The sequence below is a fragment of the Astyanax mexicanus genome, chromosome 23, assembly GCF_023375975.1.
Source record: "Astyanax mexicanus isolate ESR-SI-001 chromosome 23, AstMex3_surface, whole genome shotgun sequence".
In the NCBI taxonomy this organism is placed as follows: Eukaryota; Metazoa; Chordata; class Actinopteri; order Characiformes; family Acestrorhamphidae; genus Astyanax; species Astyanax mexicanus.
Genome location: NC_064430.1, coordinates 22,272,813 through 22,292,544, shown reverse-complemented (window position 1 = coordinate 22,292,544; position 19,732 = coordinate 22,272,813). Strand labels below are relative to the sequence as shown.

The following is a 19,732-nucleotide window of genomic DNA, read 5'->3' as shown; positions in this document are numbered from 1 at the left end:
GTTTGTAACCCCGCCCCCCTTGTTACCTGTCCCAGGTGTTCCTCACCCTCCTCGTGTATATAAGGCCCTATGTTTCAGAGTTTCTTGTAGAGTCTTTTGTTTGCCTCATATGCTGTGGACTGCATTTTGTATTCTTTGTGTTCTAAGTATTGTTAGATTAATCTAGTTTTGTTATCTTTAGTCTTGTTTATTTGTTTTGTGTTTATTCATGTTTTATAATTATTTTATTTGATTTATTTAAAGTTAAATCCTGCATTTACACCCATTAATGCTCTTCATCCTTACGCCTGTGACAGGTAATAAAAAATAAATAAAATAAAATAAGCCAGGTCTCTGTAGCAACTGTAGTCTATTAACTGTCTAGAGTCTAGAGGGGATGAGCTGCTGTCCAGCATCAACAACACACACAGTGTTTCAGCAGCTTTTGTCTTGTTAAAGGAAAATAACTCTTGTGTAAAATGGACTTTGTTGTAGTAAAACATGATAAAAAGTTCTTATCTTTGATGAATAGCACACCTCTGTTCTCCCACAGCGTTCAGAGATCCAGAAATTTTAACATTTTCTCCAACAAACACCCTTCAGATTGCGAAACACAGGTCATACATAGACTCCGTATAGTCTGCCTCCTGGCGCCAGCTGCTAGGCTATGCAGAGTCTATGTATATATATGTCTATGTCTGTTATTATCAGTACAGTGATGGCGGCGCTCTGAGCTGAAGCTGAAGCTAGTGTTATGGGATGTAAACAGTGTTTTTAATAAGCCTCTTCTGCACTTTTTAAGTTATTAATTGCTCGTTTTTAATGTCAGGGCTCTCCGGATTCTAGTAAGGAGGTGTGGAGCTACTTTGAGCTGGATATCGGTGTAAAAAGTGATTTATCAGGGTAAATAATGCCCGTATCACCCAGTCTGAAGGGTGTTCAGAGAAACTGTTAAAATTTCCTGTATAATATATAAGATTATCTATTTTAAGGCAAAAACTATAAGAAAAGAGAATAAATCCACAGCAGTGAAGTGGTGATGTTAGAGCCTGTGGCTGAAGTGGGGCGGGGGTCTAAAGCTGGGCGGGGGGATGAAGCGGGCTGGGGGGGGCATTGATTTTTGTTTTCTGGCACGACTACTCGTCTAATTGCCCTTATCAAAATCAAGAGCCGTTAATGACGGGATCTTTTGTTACGCATCCGTTTAGCAGCAGCCCCTGACATTTAGTCCGATTAATTAACGCAGAGAAAGAGAGAGACAGAGAGAGAGAGAGCAGTTATAAAGGAGGGAGTCTGTGAGAGTCTTTAGAAAGTCAGTATAAAGTAAAAGAGTAAAAGAGCATTTAGAACAATTCTCTCACCATCTGCCCACAGAACAGGTTTTTACTGACTTTTTGACATGTGATACATGAGCTCCTGTAAGTTCAAATACGTCACTGTGGTTTACACATCTGTTAATGAATTAAACCCCTTAATTATTGAAAAGAAAAGCAATAATTTCATTTTTTTTAAAGCTTTAAACTTTCCACTTAGAGTAGCTGTAGGCTGGATCAGCTCTGTACGATGGATGGATGGATGGATGGATGGATAGATGCATGGATGGATGGATGAATGGATGGATGGATGGATAATGCAAAGTGACTTACAAGGTTTGTTCTCACAGAATTGGAGCAATGTAGTGTTAGGAGTCTTGCCCATGGACTCTTATTGTGTAGCGATTTAGTCACCCAGACCAGGAATTGAAACCCAGTCTCCCACGTGATGTGATAGGTTTCTCTGATTTTGCTATTTATAGGTTTATGTTTGAGTAAAATGAACATTGTTGTTTTATTCTATAAACTACAGACAACATTTCTCCCAAATTGAGTTCAGAAATCAATATTTGGTGGAATAACCCCTGTATCACAGTTTTCATGCATCTTGGCAACATGTTCTCCTCCACCAGTTTTACACACTGCTTTTGGATAACTTTATGCTGCTTTACTCCTGGTGCAAAAATTCAAGCAGTCCAGTTTGGTTTGATGACTTGTGATCATCCATCTTCCTCTTGATTATATTCCACAGGTTTTCAATTTGGTAAATCAAAGAAACTCATCATTTTTAAGTGCTCTCTTATTTTTTTCCAGATTTGGTTTGAGGTTTTAGTAAAGTGTTGTATTTACTGCACAGTAAAGTAAGAGATCTGGTTTACAGTAACTCAGGTTAAAGTTAAAGTTAAAGTTAAAGTGTGGTGAGAGCTGCTGTAATTCAGACCAGCCCCCCGCCTCTGTTGTAATACAGGTTTATTACACACCGCAGGTGCGCGTGGGTGCGCGCAAAATCAATCTCCCAATTTCATGGCTATGGTTCATCGGTATTAAAAAAGCTCCGGGCTGTTCGCTCCCATCGCTCCCTCACATCTCTGGAATGTTTCGCTGGGAGCGAGAGGGAGGAGGAATACATCAAACTTTATTCAGATAAAAAATTATATTTTATTATTGATTTTTGGAAGAAAACCTACCAAAATTCATCACTAAGAAATGAAAACAGGCAGAACATTTTAACACTAAATAAATGAATAATTTTACAATATGAAGAGCCTGAAGCAGGTTAGCATTGGCGGCTAACAGACTGAGCATCCTCAAAAACTTCATAACCAAACCAGCGTCTGGCAGCAGATCTTCAGATTCATCCTGTTACAAATCCTCTTCTACCATCTACTGTCAGTTTACCACAATCAGAACATTTAATCCGTTCACTCGTTCACTGAGGATTCCTCCCTTCCTCTCCTTTTGCATATTTCATTTTCAAGGGTTTGTGTGTAAGAGTGTGTGTGTTTGTGTGTTTGTGTGTGTGTGTTTTTGTGTGTACATAAAGAGAAAATAAAGGATAACAATAAGTAACACATTGAATCCACCTGAACATCAATGAGAGCCAGAAAGACTTGAAAAGAAAACTGTATGAAATTGTGATTGATTGATTGATTGATTGGTTGGCTGGTTGGTGATTGATTGGTTGGTTGATTTATTAATTGATTGATTGATTGATTGATTGGTTGGTTGGTTGGCTGGTTGGTGATTGATTGGTTGGTTGATTTATTAATGGATTGATTGGTTGGTTGATTGGTTTATTTGTTGGTTGGTTAGTTGATTGGTTGGTTGGGTGGTTGGTTGGTTGGTTGATTGATTGGTTGATTTGTTGGTTGGTTAGATGATTGGTTGGTTGATGGATTGATTGATTGATTAATTGATTGATTGATTGATTGGTTGGCTGGTTGGTGATTGATTGATTGATTGATTGATTAATTGATAGATTTGTTGGTTAGTTGGTAGGTTGGTTAGTTGTTTGGTTGGTTGATTGATTGGTTGATTGATTGGTTGATTTGTTGGTTAGTTGTTTGATTGCTTGGTTGATTGATTGATTGATTGATTGATTGGTTGGTTGATTGATTGGTTGATTTGTTGGTTAGTTGGTTGATTGATTGATTGATTGATTGATTGATTGATTGATTGATTGATTGTGAGGAGAAAGCGAGTGGAACTGAATCAGAGAGGAGCTGCTCAGAGTGTCTTTTAATATTTACTGTTTACTGTTTTTTTAATTGTATATTTTTGCAGCATTTCTATTTTTCTCTGCTGTATCGGGTTTTTAATAAAACATTCATTCACTTAGTAAGTGTTTATTTTTTTTACCATTGCTCAGTATTTGTGATTAAGTGAATGAATAAATTAATAAAGGAAAGGCTCATTCACTTGATCACACATTCATAAACTCTTCATGCATTCACTCACAAAGTCTCTTTTTTCTTATATCACTATAAATTACTGGGTAAATCAATGAATGAATAAAGTGATGAATAGATTGGATATAATAATAATAATAATACTTATTAATTAATTTACTCAGAAAGTATCTTACTTACAGTATCACATATTAGTGAGTGAATGAATGGATGTATAAATGCACAAATGAATGAATGATTGAGTGAATTGACCACTTACTTATTCTTACATTTCTTCTGTCACTCATTTACTTACTTAGAATTAACCTTTTTACACCATCACCCACTTACTGGGTAAATTAGGAATTTAATGAATGAATGAATGAATGAATGGATGGATGGATGAATGGATCACTCCCTGAATCATACATTTCTTCCTTCACTTAGAAATTATCTTATGTAAACTCTCACTATCAATCTCACTGGGTGGTTCTGTGACTTACTCCTTCACTTCATCACTCCTTCACTTAATCACTCCTTTATTTAATAACTTGTTTAACTCCATGAACACTCTCTTGGTTTATTCACTCAATCATTTCTTCACTTACACTTTCACTCATCCTCTCATTGATTTATGTTGTGTGCTTACTTAGCTCCTCACTCCTTTACTCACTCCATCATCCCTCACTCATTTATTTCCTCACCTCCTTTTCCATGCATTCATTCATTCATTCATTCATTTATATATTTATTCATTCATTCATTCATTCACTCATACCCTAATTACTTTCTAATAAACTCACTTACTACCTCATTTACTCCCTAACAAACTTATTCATTCACTCATTCCTGTCATTTTCTCCCTCATTAACTCTCGTGCTGGTTTTCTGCTTTCACTCATTTTTCTGCATTTAATCCAAAAATCAGATGCTTTCACTTTAATGAAGAAAACAAATCTTCAGCCTGAAGGTGATACTAAATGAAACACTCACACACACACACACACACACACTTATTCATGAGTATGTCTGTGTGGAGAGACGGAGGGAGGAGAAGCAAGAACACAATCAGAGCAGCATAAAACATCCAGATACAACAATAACCCCCACCCCACCACCCCCCCCCCCCTGCTCTCTTCCTCCGTCTGCGCAAGGCTTCCTGCAGAAGCTCCTCCCACATAATCACCACTATTTTCAGGAAGAGCCCAATTTCAGATTCTGTGCCTCTCAAACGCAGATCTGAGGAAAACATCTAATCATCTGATTTCAGCACAAACCAAACACAATCCGGCAAAAACTCACCGCTGTCTGATCAATTTACCCACGAACAGCAGAGACGACCTTTACTACACCTGATTCACTGCAGAACTCTGTAGCTCTACTAACTTTAAAGCTTTAGAACTCCAGAACCACAGAGAACCACAGTGATTCACTACTATTCACTTATGGAGAAAAAAAAACATGAAACACAAGTGAACCTTCCCAGGAGTGACCGGCCGACCGAAATTACTCCAATCCACAACTCATACAGGAGATCCCAAAAGAACCCAGAACAACATTTAAAGAACCGCAGGTCTCACTTCCCTTGTAAAAGAAAAGTGTATTGAATATAATTTTTTATGTATTAACTTAACATAGAAAAGTACATACTTTTTCAAATTAAAATATGTACTTAAATACATACTAAACTTAAGTATATTAAGTTATATTGTGCTTTTCACTTCTTTTTTTACTTTGTGAACTTAAGTTATTATTTTTTAATAAGCTTGAAGTATATTGTAAATATACTACTTTACATATTGATGCACATATTGTGTACACCTTAATGCTCCTGAGAAAAAAAAGTACACTTACATATATTTGTTTTTTTTTATCAACACAACATATAATTTAAAGCATATTGCTTGAAAAATAAATTTTATGGAAATACAAAGAAAGTATATTTAATATGTATATTAAATTGAAAATGTACTTTTAGTATACTTTTCCTAATTCGAACATACTTTTAATGCTCTTAAGTATACTTACTTTTCACAAGAGTGGCCAGTGTTAATTCAATTCAATAATAAGAATTAAATCTGGGTGAAAATTGTCTCCATGAGGGAGGGATCAAATTTCTCAAATTTACCAACAAACATCTTGATGATGTTTTAAAAAAGTATTTCTAAGGGTTCTAAAAGTATTTTACCTTTTACTAGTCAAATATTTATGAGTGGAATCTGTTGGGACTCCAGATTCAACAATCTGAGATTGTACAGGATCTACAGGCCCAGCTGCACAATCGTATTTAGTCTTGTATCCAGGATAGACTGAATCAACAGGGCCTCTTTTCTATATATTTCTATATTTCATATAGTTGTGTGCATGTAAGGATGATATATGTATCAGTATAAAAGTTTTAAATATATGTATCAGTATAAAAGTTTTTGTAACACTTTATTTTAAAGAACACAAATTAGATGCTTATTAATGTCTTATTATTTGCTTAATAAAGCCTTAATTAGAAAATTGTAAATGATTTATTAGTTTTTTTGTGTTTATTAAGTGTTATTGGTGCTTAATTAGGGGTCTGTGATTGATTAAATATTTATTCAGTTATTTTTAGTGTCTAATTAGTGATGAACAGAACCTCACTTTAGAATATGGTGCACATCTTGGTGTATTAGTGACTTATTATTAACTCTTTTATAATAAACTCTAGCACAGCCATAACCTTCCAAACATAGATAAACTCAAACTGCTGCCAATTCTACACTAATAACATGTAGAATTAGCTCATAGTTAATGCTTAAGGATCTAATCTGCTTATAGGGTGCTAACATAACTGTTTATTGCACACTATAAGAACTAATACAGCCATTATTAATCATTTCCACATAACACACCCCTAATTAAGCACCAATAACACTTATAACACAGAATAAAGCCTAATAATAAGTAGTTAATAAATCAGTTACAAATGTCTAACTAAGGATTTATTAAGCAAATAATAAGACATGAATAAGCGCCTAATTTGTGTTCCTTAAAATAAAGTGTTACAGTTACATACAGAAATAAAAACCTTAATATAGTGAAATTACAGTAGTAATTTTACAGGATTTGATTATGTCAGGAATGCAATGTACCGAAAAAAACAACAACAACACAGAGCTCTATAACCAGACGTATGAGCTTTATGACCTCTGTGCTGTGGATTCTATTCTATCTTCTTCAGATTTTCTTCTCTCCGCTTCTCAATAAGGTACTTAACCCCGAGCTGCTCCGAGTGCTGCACTGCTCAAACCCACAGGCTGTAAACCCCATGCTGTAAATCATCTGTTCTGCAGCTCTGAAGCGACAGATTTCAACACCAGGCCGATCTGCACGGCCGTATCATCAGTTTTAGAGGCTTAAAGCACTTTCGCGCCGGACCCTCGCGCTCCGAGTGGAGCCATCCTGAAACTCAAACCCCGTCAAGAGATCATCCGTCCACAATTCAAACAGACGAACAGCAGCCAGTGCTCTCCAGCAGCACTTCACTCTGAACCCTTCAGCTAGCATCCTCGCTAACAATCACAGCACTGGAGACGCTGGAGATCAAGACGATTATAAATCAGAAACATGTGAATTCTGAACACCATATAAGACCCGTCTGAGAACACAGGGTCACGGAAAAAGGAGGGAAATGGAATTGTGTCCGTTCTGCTTGTTATTTGAGAGTTTTAGAGACTTTTTAAAAATGTTTTATTGCTTTTTTAATAACTTTTCTTCTGTTTTTATAGTTAAAACTGCCTCAGAAAACACAAAAGAAAGTATAATAGCGAATACTGAACATTGTACAAAGCTGATTGGTGTGATTATCTAGCTTTAAACGTGCCAAAAACTCAGCATAATACTGAGTATATTTTAAGTTGTCTTTTTATAAAGAGAATAAAGTGTGTGAGACTGGTTGGGATGAAAAATACTAACACAGTTGTTTGGTGGTTAGAATGTTTGCTATCAGTGTTGGGGTCAAAGGTTCAAGTCCTTAATCTGGAAGCTGAGAAACCTTTAGTTCTGGTCATTAGTTTTGTATAAAAACCTCATATATGAAGTCACACCAACTTAAAAATTCTCTGTATGTTTTAATGAGCCTGATTTAAATTCTATAAAATGTGTATTGTTTTAAATATGTCTATTCTTTAACATCAACAAAAAAATTAAGTTGTGTTAATCACACGTTTTACATTAATCAAACTCATGTAGCGAACACAACACTGTATTTTCGGTTAATTTTAAGTTACCAACTAGGAACTGAGAATGTAAACTCTCAGTAAAGCAAACATTAACAGCTGGACCAGAAAATGTTCTTGTGCCATTTTCTGCCCAATTTACACAGCCAATTACTCAACACACTCATTAGGACTCCTATTAGGATCCCCTATCACTAGTGATGCTCCAGTAACACCAGGAGGATTAAGAAGACCAGCACACACCTCCTCTGATACATGTAAAGTCAGACTCCGCCTCTTTTTGAACTTCTTTTTTGCCAAGTTAGCATCACAGTGCTAATGCTTGGAGGAAAGTGCCTACAGTGACTCGGTTCTGATACATCAGCTCACAGACGCAGCCCTGTGCTGATCCACATCACCCTAGGAGTGATGGGGGGAAAGAGCAAAAGAGAGCCATCTACTGTCTGTACCCACCCAGAGAGAGCAAGACCAACGGTGCTCTCTTGGGGCTCCGGCAGCTGATGGCGAGCTGCATGAATGGGATTCGAACCAGCAATCTCCTGATCATAGTGTCAGCACTAAACACTTTGTGTAGAATTCTGCTAAAAGTGTGAGGATGAGAGGCTGTGTAAGTAATTCTAAAAACTTCAACAAACTGCAGATTAGATCTACTTTCTCACTGTTAGACCACAGTCTGTCAGAACAGGTGACCAAGCCAAAAACAGCACTGCATTCCGACAAGACTGCTCTGCTAAACAACACACCAACACCTTCACCAAGCTTCATCAGCAGTGATGATGAGGGAGCGTACATGGAGGAAGTGAAGCGGTGCGCCACCAAGCACCTCCACCAACAACCTCCAACACAACGTCAGCAAAACCAAGCAGCTAATCATTCACTTTATGGAACAACTGGTATCAGGATGCTGAGAACAACACACATTTTTCACAGACAAGGAGATTAAATATTTAGTTTACCGTCATTTCCAGCCTATTAAGCACCTGACTATAAGCTGCACTCTTAATAAAACAGATAACATTACATACCACGGACAGTGCTGCGACAGGGCTGATTTAAAATTGTACAGTAGCCAGGAAATCTCACGAGAGAAAAGTCGTAATATTAAAAGGGAAAAGTAGAGGAATTACTCATGATCTGTTACAGGGCTGCTGTGATTGGCATCAGTTATCTACATGTATAACCTGCTGCTTATTAATGCTCTACTGTTACAGTTAATACATAATACAGGGTGCAGATTTTGCGAGGGGTCGCTAACCTAGCCTATATTGCACTTTGGCTTCGGCACCCCCGCTGCAAGATGCTGGCAGAGGTCATCCGCTGCTTTACTTTAGTTACTGCAATCAAAGGACCATAAAAACAATCAGTTCCAGCCATGAGTAAAGGAAATAAACATCGTATTGATGCAGGAGGAATGTCTCTGTGTTAAAGATTTAAGGAAAGATTTAAAATAATCTAAAAATAAATATAATGGAACTTGGGATAGTTTCATAAATGCCTCGTATAAAACCTGCCTTAAACCCTTAAAATGCCTTGTCCTGTATATGGGCTACAGGATTAGGTGATACAAAACCCTTTTTATCTGCAGTAAAGTAAGTTATTTACAAAGTTATTTAGGGTTTGAAATCAAATTCTGCAGTATTAAAAATAGATGTAAAAACTAGACCAACATAACGAAACTAAAGGTTTGGAGAAAATTAACTGTTTGATTTGTATTCAGGAAAATATTGACATTTAGGAAGATGTTTAGCCAATTGTATGATTTTATTTATCATATTTATATTATCATCCACTAGGGGTGTCACGATTCTCTAAATCCTCGATTCGATTTCATTTTCGATTTGAGGGTCACGATTCGATTCGATTCTCGATTTTCTTGTTTTTTTTTCTTGTTATTATTTTATGCCTCATAAAATTTAAATAACATATTTATTATTATTATTATTATTATTATTATAAATATTATAAATATTATTATTATTATTTATTAAGATATATATGGTAATGCCATCTAGTGACTTTTTTTGGTAGCAACAGTGTGCACTATTAAAACAAGCAGTTTATCAGAGCTGTGTGTGGATGGCTGGTGAAACTGCTCATTACATGAAGCTGCAGTTCTTCATCCAACCACTAGCAGCAGCAGCACAAGCCCCGCTCTCTTCACTCAGTCACTAACAGTTACTTCAGTAGAGCCCAGCCACGGGCTACAGAGCTCAGCCAGTCCGTTTTTACTGTTTCTGTAAACAAATAAAGGTTTTAACCCCACTAACCGGATAATACAGCTCACTACAGTTCATCTTTCAGCCCAAGCAGCTAACAGCAGCAGGTTAGAACAGCCGACACGGAGGCACTGCTCGGATTACATTATATTACCTCAGGATGTTTATAACTACGGAGTTTAGTGGACACACCACGGCCGCCAGGTAAGTCTTTTAAAGGCTACTGAAGACTATTAAAGGCTATTAGAGTGTAACCCCTGGCTCCCAGGGGTTACAAGAGGTTATTGAAAGCATTATTGGGGGGCAGAAATCAGTACAGGGTGGTTAGATAAGTGATGTGGGTATTGTCTTATAAATATTTACACATAACTTATATCTCTCCTGAAAAGCTTTTATTTTAGTCAGAAACACGCTTGTGTTTACTTTATCTGAGAGAAAGATGTTTTTTTAATTCAATGGAAAGCAACAGGTGTAGTCAATTATAAGTTTAAGATTTTTAATCCACCTCACTGTGATCTATAGTCAGTGTTCTCAAGTCACACTGACACACGCATTTCAGCGAGTTCACACGCTCTCACCTGCGCGCACCCACCCCTCCGTTAGATACAGATACAAAACCTGCGCGCCCAACCCCCGCCCCCCCTCCCCCGTTGGACAGATAAAAACAGTGATCACACTCCGGCCGACTGCGCTCATGCAGTGGCTATCTCTATTTAAATGAATAGGATGCGCTGTGTTGGTGCCGCGCCATTTGCGTAGCGCGCTGCGCTATTTGCGTAGCGCGCGCGGGAGGGATCGTCGATCCTCTTTTTGACTTCGATACTCGAGATCGTGACCTCATTTCGATTCGATTTCGATAAAATATCGAGATCGTGACACCCCTATCATCCACTCCAATGCAGGAGTTTTATCACTGAATAAAATAATCACCCTGAGAAAATAATTCTGTCCAATTTGAGCTTTTAAGGTTTTTTTTTGCAGATCTCCTCATAACCTTTATCTTGTTTCTCAGTATAGCAGCCATAAGAAAACCAGCTCTAATCCTGGACCACCAGCTAGAGTTTCATCATCTTCCTCATCTTTACTCGTCGAAAAGCGTGAACTTCTCCTCTGATCAAAGCTCACCATCGCCTTTATCTTTAGAATTCACCAACGTTAGTGAAACAGTGCGTCTCTGCGGTGGCTAATGGAGTCCGTTTGAGTTTAGTACTGTATCCGTGTGTTTGTTGGGTTTTTCCGCTGGGAAATGGTTAATATTCCGATATGCTAATGAGCAAAGGAGCGGTTGGTGTGTAGTCCATCAACATTTGCATACAGCTCTCATTTACTACCACACGTGAACACATGAACAGTTCTGGAGTCAGAAAACAAGATAATGTTAAACATTTTAATATCTAATATCTATTTCTCTCTTCCTCTATTCTCTCTTTCTCTGTCTCTTTTGTTTCAGCTCAGACAGCTCTTCTAAAAATTAAATATTCATTCAGCGTTAATTCCTTTGGAATATTTTATAACCTTTATATCCTCGTATCCCTGAGGATGTTTTAAACATGAGCAAAAAAGGAAAATACAGAAAATTGCTTTGAATTTCATTATCTTTCCTTTTTTTCTGCTTTAGTTTCTAGACAGCCTGCAAGGCAAAGCTGCTTACGTTTGTTATTGGTATACTGTTGAGCAAAATGAACAAAATAAATTAGACAGACTTTACCCTAAAGAGGCATCCCAGAAAGCATGTACACTTAAAACTACAGCAAAAAATATGGCCTATAACTATAACTTAAATGGGCATTTTGGCCTGTTAATTATAGAACTATAAAATGCTGTTCTAGCCTGAAATTACTGCTTAAAATTTCATTCCTAATTAAAACTACAACTTACAACTTAACTGATCATTATGGCTTTAAACTACAGCATTATTGGTCATTTTGCCCTAAAAACAAAAAACTTAAAGGGGCATTCTGGTCTAAAATTACAGCTGAAATAGTAGTACTGGCTTAAAACTACAGCTTAAAAGTGCTGTTCTGGCCTAAAACTACCTCTTCAAGTTGTATTCCTACTTAAAACTTGGGTCATTTGGGCCTAAACTGAGACTGAAAGTGCATTCTACACCATAACTACAGCTTAAAGGGTGATTACACCCTACAGGGGCATTCTGAGCTTTAATGGGCACTACAGCTTAAAAGTGCTGTTCTGGCCTAAAACTGACCTTAAAACTTCTTAAAGTTGCATTTCTATTTAAAACTATGGCTCAAATAATAATTCCAGCCTAAAACTACAGTTTAAAAGGGCATTCTAGCTGAAAAAAACTGCAGCTTAAAGGAGCTATCTGGCCTAAAAATGACAGCTCAAAGACTTAAAAACAACAGCTTACAGGCACATTTAAACTACAACTACATCTTAAAAGGCCATCAAACTTAAAACTACAACTTAACTGATCATTATGGCTTCGAACTTTTTGGGTTTTTATGGCTTTATTGGTCATTTTGCCCTAAAAACAAAAACTTGAAGGGGCATTCTGGTCTAAAATTACAGCTGAAATAGTAATACTGGCTTAAAACTACATCTTAAAATGTGCTGTTCTGGCCTAAAACTACCTCTTAAATTTGTATTCCTACTTAAAACTTGGGTCATTTGGGCCTAAAACTGAGACTGAAAGAGCATTCTACACCATAACTACAGCTTAAAGGGTGATTACAGCTTAAAATTACACCTTACAGGGGCATTCTGACCTTAAAACTAAAGCTTTAATGGGCACTACAGCTTAAAAGTGCTGTTCTGGCCTAAAACTGACCTCAAAACTTGCATTTCTATTTAAAACTATGGTTCAAATAATAATTCCAGCCTAAAACTACAGTTTAAAAGGGCATTCTAGCTGAAAAGAAATGCAGCTTAAAGGATCTATCTGGCCTAAAATTTTACAGCTCAAATGGTCATTTTGACTTAAAAACAACAGTTTACAGGCACATTTAAACTACAACTACATCTTAAAAGGCCATCAATGGCCTCAAAAGTACAGTTTAAATTAGCATTCTGGCTAAAATCTTACATTTTGTCATAGAACTACATCTTAAAGGGAAATTTTGGCCTAAACTGCAGCCTAAAGGAGCTATCTGTCTATCTAACTGTCTTACTTTCTTCACCAGCTGACAATAATGTGAAAAAAACAGATAAAATCACATCCTGTCCCCAAATACCCAGAAATGAATATCTTACATTCTAATCTGGAAAATTTTACTTTAGAAACTGCTGTGGCGTGTGATAAGACATGAGTAGGCATGTTCACAACAGACGTTCCCATGGTTAGATTTTCCATTTTGGCTGAAGAGCATCTTCAATTTATCATTTAACCTGTAAATCAGTTAATTAGTTTAATATTTTAATATAAGTTTCATAAGTCTTATTATTATACATTTATTTAGCCTTATTTATATATTAGAAAATACACTAAAGTGCACTTTAATCCGACTATATATATATATATATATATATATATATATATATATATATATATTTCTATCAACATTTAATTTAAAGCACATTGATACATAAAAAAATACATTTTATGGAAATACAGAGAAAGTATATTTAATATATTTAATTAATATTTTCATAAAGCATATTAAATTGAAAATGTACTTTTAGTATTCTTTACTTAATTTAAACATACTTTTAATGCTCTTAAGTACACTTTATTTTCACAAAGAAATAAAAAAAACAAAGCAGAATATTAAAGAGGAGATAAAAGTGAGATAAAGGGGTTGCACGTGTTGGATGAAGCGTGTGTGTTTCGGGGGAATCACTAGTGATGTTTAAAGGTCACATGACCAAAGACCTTCCAAACTGGAGAGAAAATTAAGTAAAAATGAATTAAATTCAATTAAACTGAAAACAAAACAAAACAAAAATGGATGGATGCAGGGCTTTGTGTAAGTCGTGCATCAAAAAAAACATCACAGAAATCATAGAAAATAAAATATTAAAATTGATATGCAGGTAATAGTAATTCCTGCAGCTCTGATGTTGCAGTAGAAACGTTAGCAGAAGCTCTGATTCGTCTCTGAATTTAACTGAAATCTAATAAGTGTAATATCAGCTCTCCTCGCCTCCTCTCGCTCGCACTATTCACCACGGGGCAGGAAGAGACCGTTACCATGACAACACTGGTGTTTAATGACTTAATGAAGTGGAGGGATATTAAAGGAGGATCCCGGTAAAATTTCAGAGTTTTAGACACAACTGTCCAACAAAAATGATTAGTTAGAAATGCAGTTTCATCTGGATGGGAAGCAAAATGAACAGATACATATGAATAAATAAATCACATAATTAAACGATTAGCTGTTTGTTTGTTGGTTAGGTTGGTTAAATTGGTGTGTTGGCAGATTTTTCTATTTTTCTTACGCAAACAAAGACTCAAACACTTCTGGTACTTACTTTGTCTCTTAGGGAGTGGCGGCGCGCGGGACACCCAGCTTTGTGGCCTTGAGTGGACTTGGGGGAAATGTCTGGTGCAGGGGGGTTTCAGGTAACCACCTGTAAAAAAGAAGAAATAAATGTAAATATATGGTGTTGTCTCTTGTATTTATATACTTACCTTTTCTGTCCTAGGAGTAAATGTCTAATTAACCGGTTATGTAAATAGTTAATTGAATTATATGTGGTATTTTGTTCTGGTCGGGTTTACCCAGGGGTATATCCCTTTGGTTTAGTCTAGGGAGGCTAAAGAGGTATATCCTCTTGAGACCCAGTGTCCTCATATAGGAACATTACATTTCTGCTTCTCTGCACCAAGGTACTTAATTCTTACTTTCTTCACCAGCTGACAATAATGTGAATAAAACAGATAAAATCACATCCTGTCCCCAAATACCCAGAAATGAACATCTTACATTCTAATCTGGAAAATTTTACTTTAGAAACTGCTGTGGCGTGTGATAAGACATGAGTAGGCATGTTCACATTAGGGGTTAGGCTCAGGGGACGTGAGAGGCTGGATGAGTTTCTGTTTTGATCTATTTCTTACCGAGCTGATGAGCTTGAGGGACTGCGTATGTCTTACTGTTCTGTTTAGCTAGTTGTAGCTCTAGTCAATTTTTCCAGCTAACCCTGAGCAAAACGTGTAAATATGTCAGTGTACTGTTTATTATTTTTGTACTGCAAATAAAACTAAACCCGTTGAGATCTCACGTCTGCAGTGGAACTCCATCATTCCCCACTACAGCCTGCTATTTAAACGAGGTTCCTCCAAACGACACTACCTCACTGGAGAATCCTCAACACGTGTGAGGATTGGCCTAATGCAGAGAAAACCAACTCAACTCAAACTCTGTCTGAATTTGTGCAATGTGATTAAATGGCAGTTCAGGGGAACTGTGAAAGTCAAGGCAAATCTGCTCATATGCTGGAAAGAAAGGCAAGGCAAAACCCAACACATATATAAAAAGCAACTGAATGTTGCCTTAACTGGCATGAAGAGACGCACTGTATGTTCAAAAGCTGTGATATCTGTAGGAATCTGTGAGAAGGAGTAGCAGAAGTTGTAAAGTTTCTAAACGTTGTACAGATTGGGGCAATGTTTTGCAATGTTTTATTTAGCTCCTGAAGCAAAATGTTGCTGTGTGTAGACATATATGTCTGAGAAAGATATGTTTAGACATGGGGTCTTACCACAAAAATGGAGATTTTAGTCTAAGATAGCTAGATAGACAGATCACACAGATCTAGGTTTGAGAAAATAAACCTATATATGTTTAACTTGCCCTGATGTACCTGATCAGCCAATAACTGTTTCATTTTCAAATTGTTCTTATTAATTTAGGATTGCAGCTATAATTAAAGCTATAATTAATGAAAATGTATTTAGCTAACCAGTTAGCTAGAAGCTGGATGTTGTGGATAGCCAGAATTTCTTAGCCCTAAAATTGTTTTCCACCAGATCCAACTGATCAGATAATAAACAATCATTTATTGAGTTTACCTGTTGAAATCCTTTAGCCCCCTATGGAGCCTAAATTAATCATTATGTATTTCCAGTGGTGGATTATACACATCATTCCATAGTTCTTTATTAAGTGCAGTTAAAACAGAGAAAGCTTTAGAATATGCAAAACAGTGGGAATATGCAGACACCTTTCAGACACCTTTCACGTCTTTTAGTTTTATTAAAAGCAGTGACAAATACATTTATTATTATTATTAGTAGTATTAGTATTATTATAACTGTAGAACCTCAACAAAACAAAGATGTGTATGTGTATATTTAATGCCAAAGAAATATACTTTTTTATACTTTTATACTTTTTTATACTTTTTTTATTATTGTATTGTACCGTGTATTATTTGTGTGTTGGAGGGAAGCAACTGTTTAAAACCACAAAAAGCGAAAGTTTGTGGGAAAAATACAGTAAAACCTTGGATTACAAATGTGAATTTATACATCCATATTGTTGGCAAATAAATTGCACATAATAATCAAACTGAGTTTTTTTTCCTCAGACTATAACCATACCATCAAGATCTATGACTGTTGGAATGTTCATATGTCACATATAACTATCAATATTATGCAAATATATTTTTTGTCAGGTGACGGACAGTTGTGTTTGTGAAGGAGATACAGGAAGAGAAGCTGGAGGAGGTAGAGAAGGAGAGACAGGTGGAGGTAGAGAAGGAGAGACAGGTGGAGATGGAGCAGAGACTAGTGGTGTGTGTGTTTGTTTGAAGGAGGAGGTTATGCTTAATCAGTGTTTTTGGGTTTATAGACAAATATCTTCACTGAATCTCTTCACATTTTCCATTGTGTACATATAAAATATTAGATACTAAAATTATCAATAAGAAGGAGAGACAGGTGGAGGCATGTGATTGGCTTTTTCGCCCCGCTGTTGTTAGGAGTAGTTAGGATTCTGGTAGAATTTGTTAGGACATTATTAGAAAATGTTAGGAGTTGTTCAAGCGGTCCATTTACTGGAGGAGCAAAGCTAACTTCAAGCTAGCCACCTGAGGCTCCAGCGAGGATCAAACTCGCGACCTCTGGTTCCGGAAACCAGCGCTCTATCCACTGAGCTATGGAGCCACGCACCTTAACTAATCCTTAACTAAACTAAACAAAGCATTCAACGAGGGTGGGACCCACTCATGCAGAGCACAATGGATTTCGAGTCCATCGCCTTAACCACTCGGCCACCTCGCCTTGTTTTGCTTTGTTAAAAACTCAGTCGGAAATGCCTTTGCAACAAAACTGTAGATAAGGTTCCCTTTAGATTTGAACTCAGATCACTGGATTCAAAGTCCAGAGAGCTAACCATTACACCATGGAACCAGATGGAAAACAGACAATTTAAAATGTTAAAGTAAGGATCAGAAACATAAAATAATAACATAATACCATTAATAAACAAAAATTAAGCTAATTAAATTATGTTAACATAATACTATACTCTATATTTGCTGCAGGAATCGCCATTTCTATCCTTCTCCTTAACATTTTCTCAGATTGCTTCATCTGCAAATCTTCCTGATGTGTGGCCTAAGAAACATAATTAGGTCCCACCGAGATTCGAACTCGGATTGCTGGATTCAGAGTCCAGAGTGATACCATTACACCATGGGACCAGAAATGCCTTTTACCACACAGCTGTAGAAAAGAGCTGACCTCCCTCTCCTAAATATACAGACTCTCGCTCTGATGACGTCATCGCGCCGCGCGAGGGAGAGCGATGACGTCATCAGGCCAGCGAGAGCGAGCGAGCGCGGCACAACGTCCTTTGAACTGCAGATTGGTGGAACAGTCGCTTAGCCCCGCCCACTTTTACACACTGATGTGTGTATTTAACTGGACCCAGAGGTATACTGAAGAATATAAACAATATTAAAGCAAATTTATTATATGATAATAGAGTTAATATAGTATTATCTGTATTATATTATAATATAGTGTTATTATCTTATAATATAGTACTAATATAATATTATCTATATTAGCTTATAATATATTATTATCTATATCAGATTATAGTATTGATATAGTATTAGCTGCTATATTAAGCTGCAATTAATAATGTCCTAAACATAAATATAAATCCTTAAAAATATCAGAAAAAATATAACTAATAATAGCTTATAGTTACTGAGAGGAAAAGAGTTAGAACTCTATTAATACTTACCATCTAGTAACATGTCTGTAAATAATGTCGAAATGTATTCAATTTGTGTGTATGTATATGTGTGTGTATACCTTTAATGTACCCCTACCTGTAGTATGGTATGGCCCAATTAGAGAAGGGGCGGGGTTACAGGTACAAAAGAGCAGGTAGAGACCTATGTGGAGGAGGGTCTATAAGGAAAACCATACTGCTGTTCTGCTGTGATACAGGCTTCATTCTCTGTAGAAAACTGAGTGTTAAAAAGGCCACTGTATGCTCATTTAGAGTCATGTGTTTATGGTCAAATTTGACCCATTTTATTTCCTTTTTCTATTTTCATTAATTACGCTCATTTAAAAAATAAAACAATCTCTTTGGTGTTGGAACTGGCCTGGAGATATTTGGCCAACATTTATTACAGACAGAAAAACAGAGAAAGAGAAAATGAAAGAGACATAAAGAGAGAGAAACAGGGAGTGGACTGAGAGATGGAGACAGAAAAAAGAGAGAGACACAGAGAGAGAGAGAGACACAGAGAGAGAGAGAGAGTGAGAGAGAAGGATGGCACTGCCCAAAGGCTAATAGCAGCTAAAACCACATTAGTGGCATCCTGTGCTGCCCTGCACACACACACACACCCACACACACAGCCAGATGTTATTATACACTCACAACAGGTGATGCTGCCACACACACACTTACACACTCACAAAATGCAGCACGAAATGAGTAAAGCCACACTCAGCGGGTAACTGGGTCAATGAGAAGATGAATATTAGTTACATGACAATAATTAGATTCATCCCCACATTAATCAGACATATTTCACCCTCTGATCCATATCTGATCAATATCTGATCAATATCTGATCAATATGTATGTACACACAGAAACTTCAGCATCACAACACAGATCTACACTATAATATCTAACTCTATTCTGAGACTATTAGAAAAGTTGGCCACTTTAAAAGAAACACCTACATTGTAGCCCTACTTCCACTCACTGTCCACTTTATTAGAAACACCTACCCATCTTGTGGCCACATTATTAGAAACACTTACTTTTTGGCCACTTTATCAGAAACACCTACTTTAGCTTCCACTGACTGACTGGCCACTTTATTAGAAACACCTAAATACCTTGTGGCCACATTATTAGAAACACCTACCCATCTTGTGGCCACTTTATTAGAAACACCTACCTATTTTGTGGCCACTTTATTAGAAACACCTATCTTGTGCTTCCTGTAACTGGCCAATTTATTAGAAACACCTAGCCATCTAGTGCCCACTTTATTAGACACAGCTATCTATCTTTTGGTCAATTTATTAGAAACACCTGCCTTTTGGCTTTCTCTTCCAGGCTGGCCACCTTATTAGAAACACCTAAATACCTTGTGGCCACTTTAGTAGAAACACCTACACTATGCTTCCACTGACTGACTGGCCACTTTATTAGAAACACCTACCTATTTTGTGGC

The 19,732-nt window shown here is 36.7% G+C and overlaps 2 non-coding genes across 2 annotated transcripts; both read right to left on the bottom strand.

Moving 5' to 3' along the window:
* Positions 1-17,107: 17,107 nt before the first annotated feature.
* Positions 17,108-17,180, bottom strand: trnar-ccg (transfer RNA arginine (anticodon CCG)). The gene has a single exon. It is a non-coding gene; the product is annotated as a tRNA-Arg (tRNA).
* A 468-nt stretch (positions 17,181-17,648) lies between these two features.
* On the bottom strand, positions 17,649-17,719 carry trnaq-cug (transfer RNA glutamine (anticodon CUG)). Its single transcript has one exon. It is a non-coding gene; the product is annotated as a tRNA-Gln (tRNA).
* Between the last annotated feature and the right edge of the window lie 2,013 nt (positions 17,720-19,732).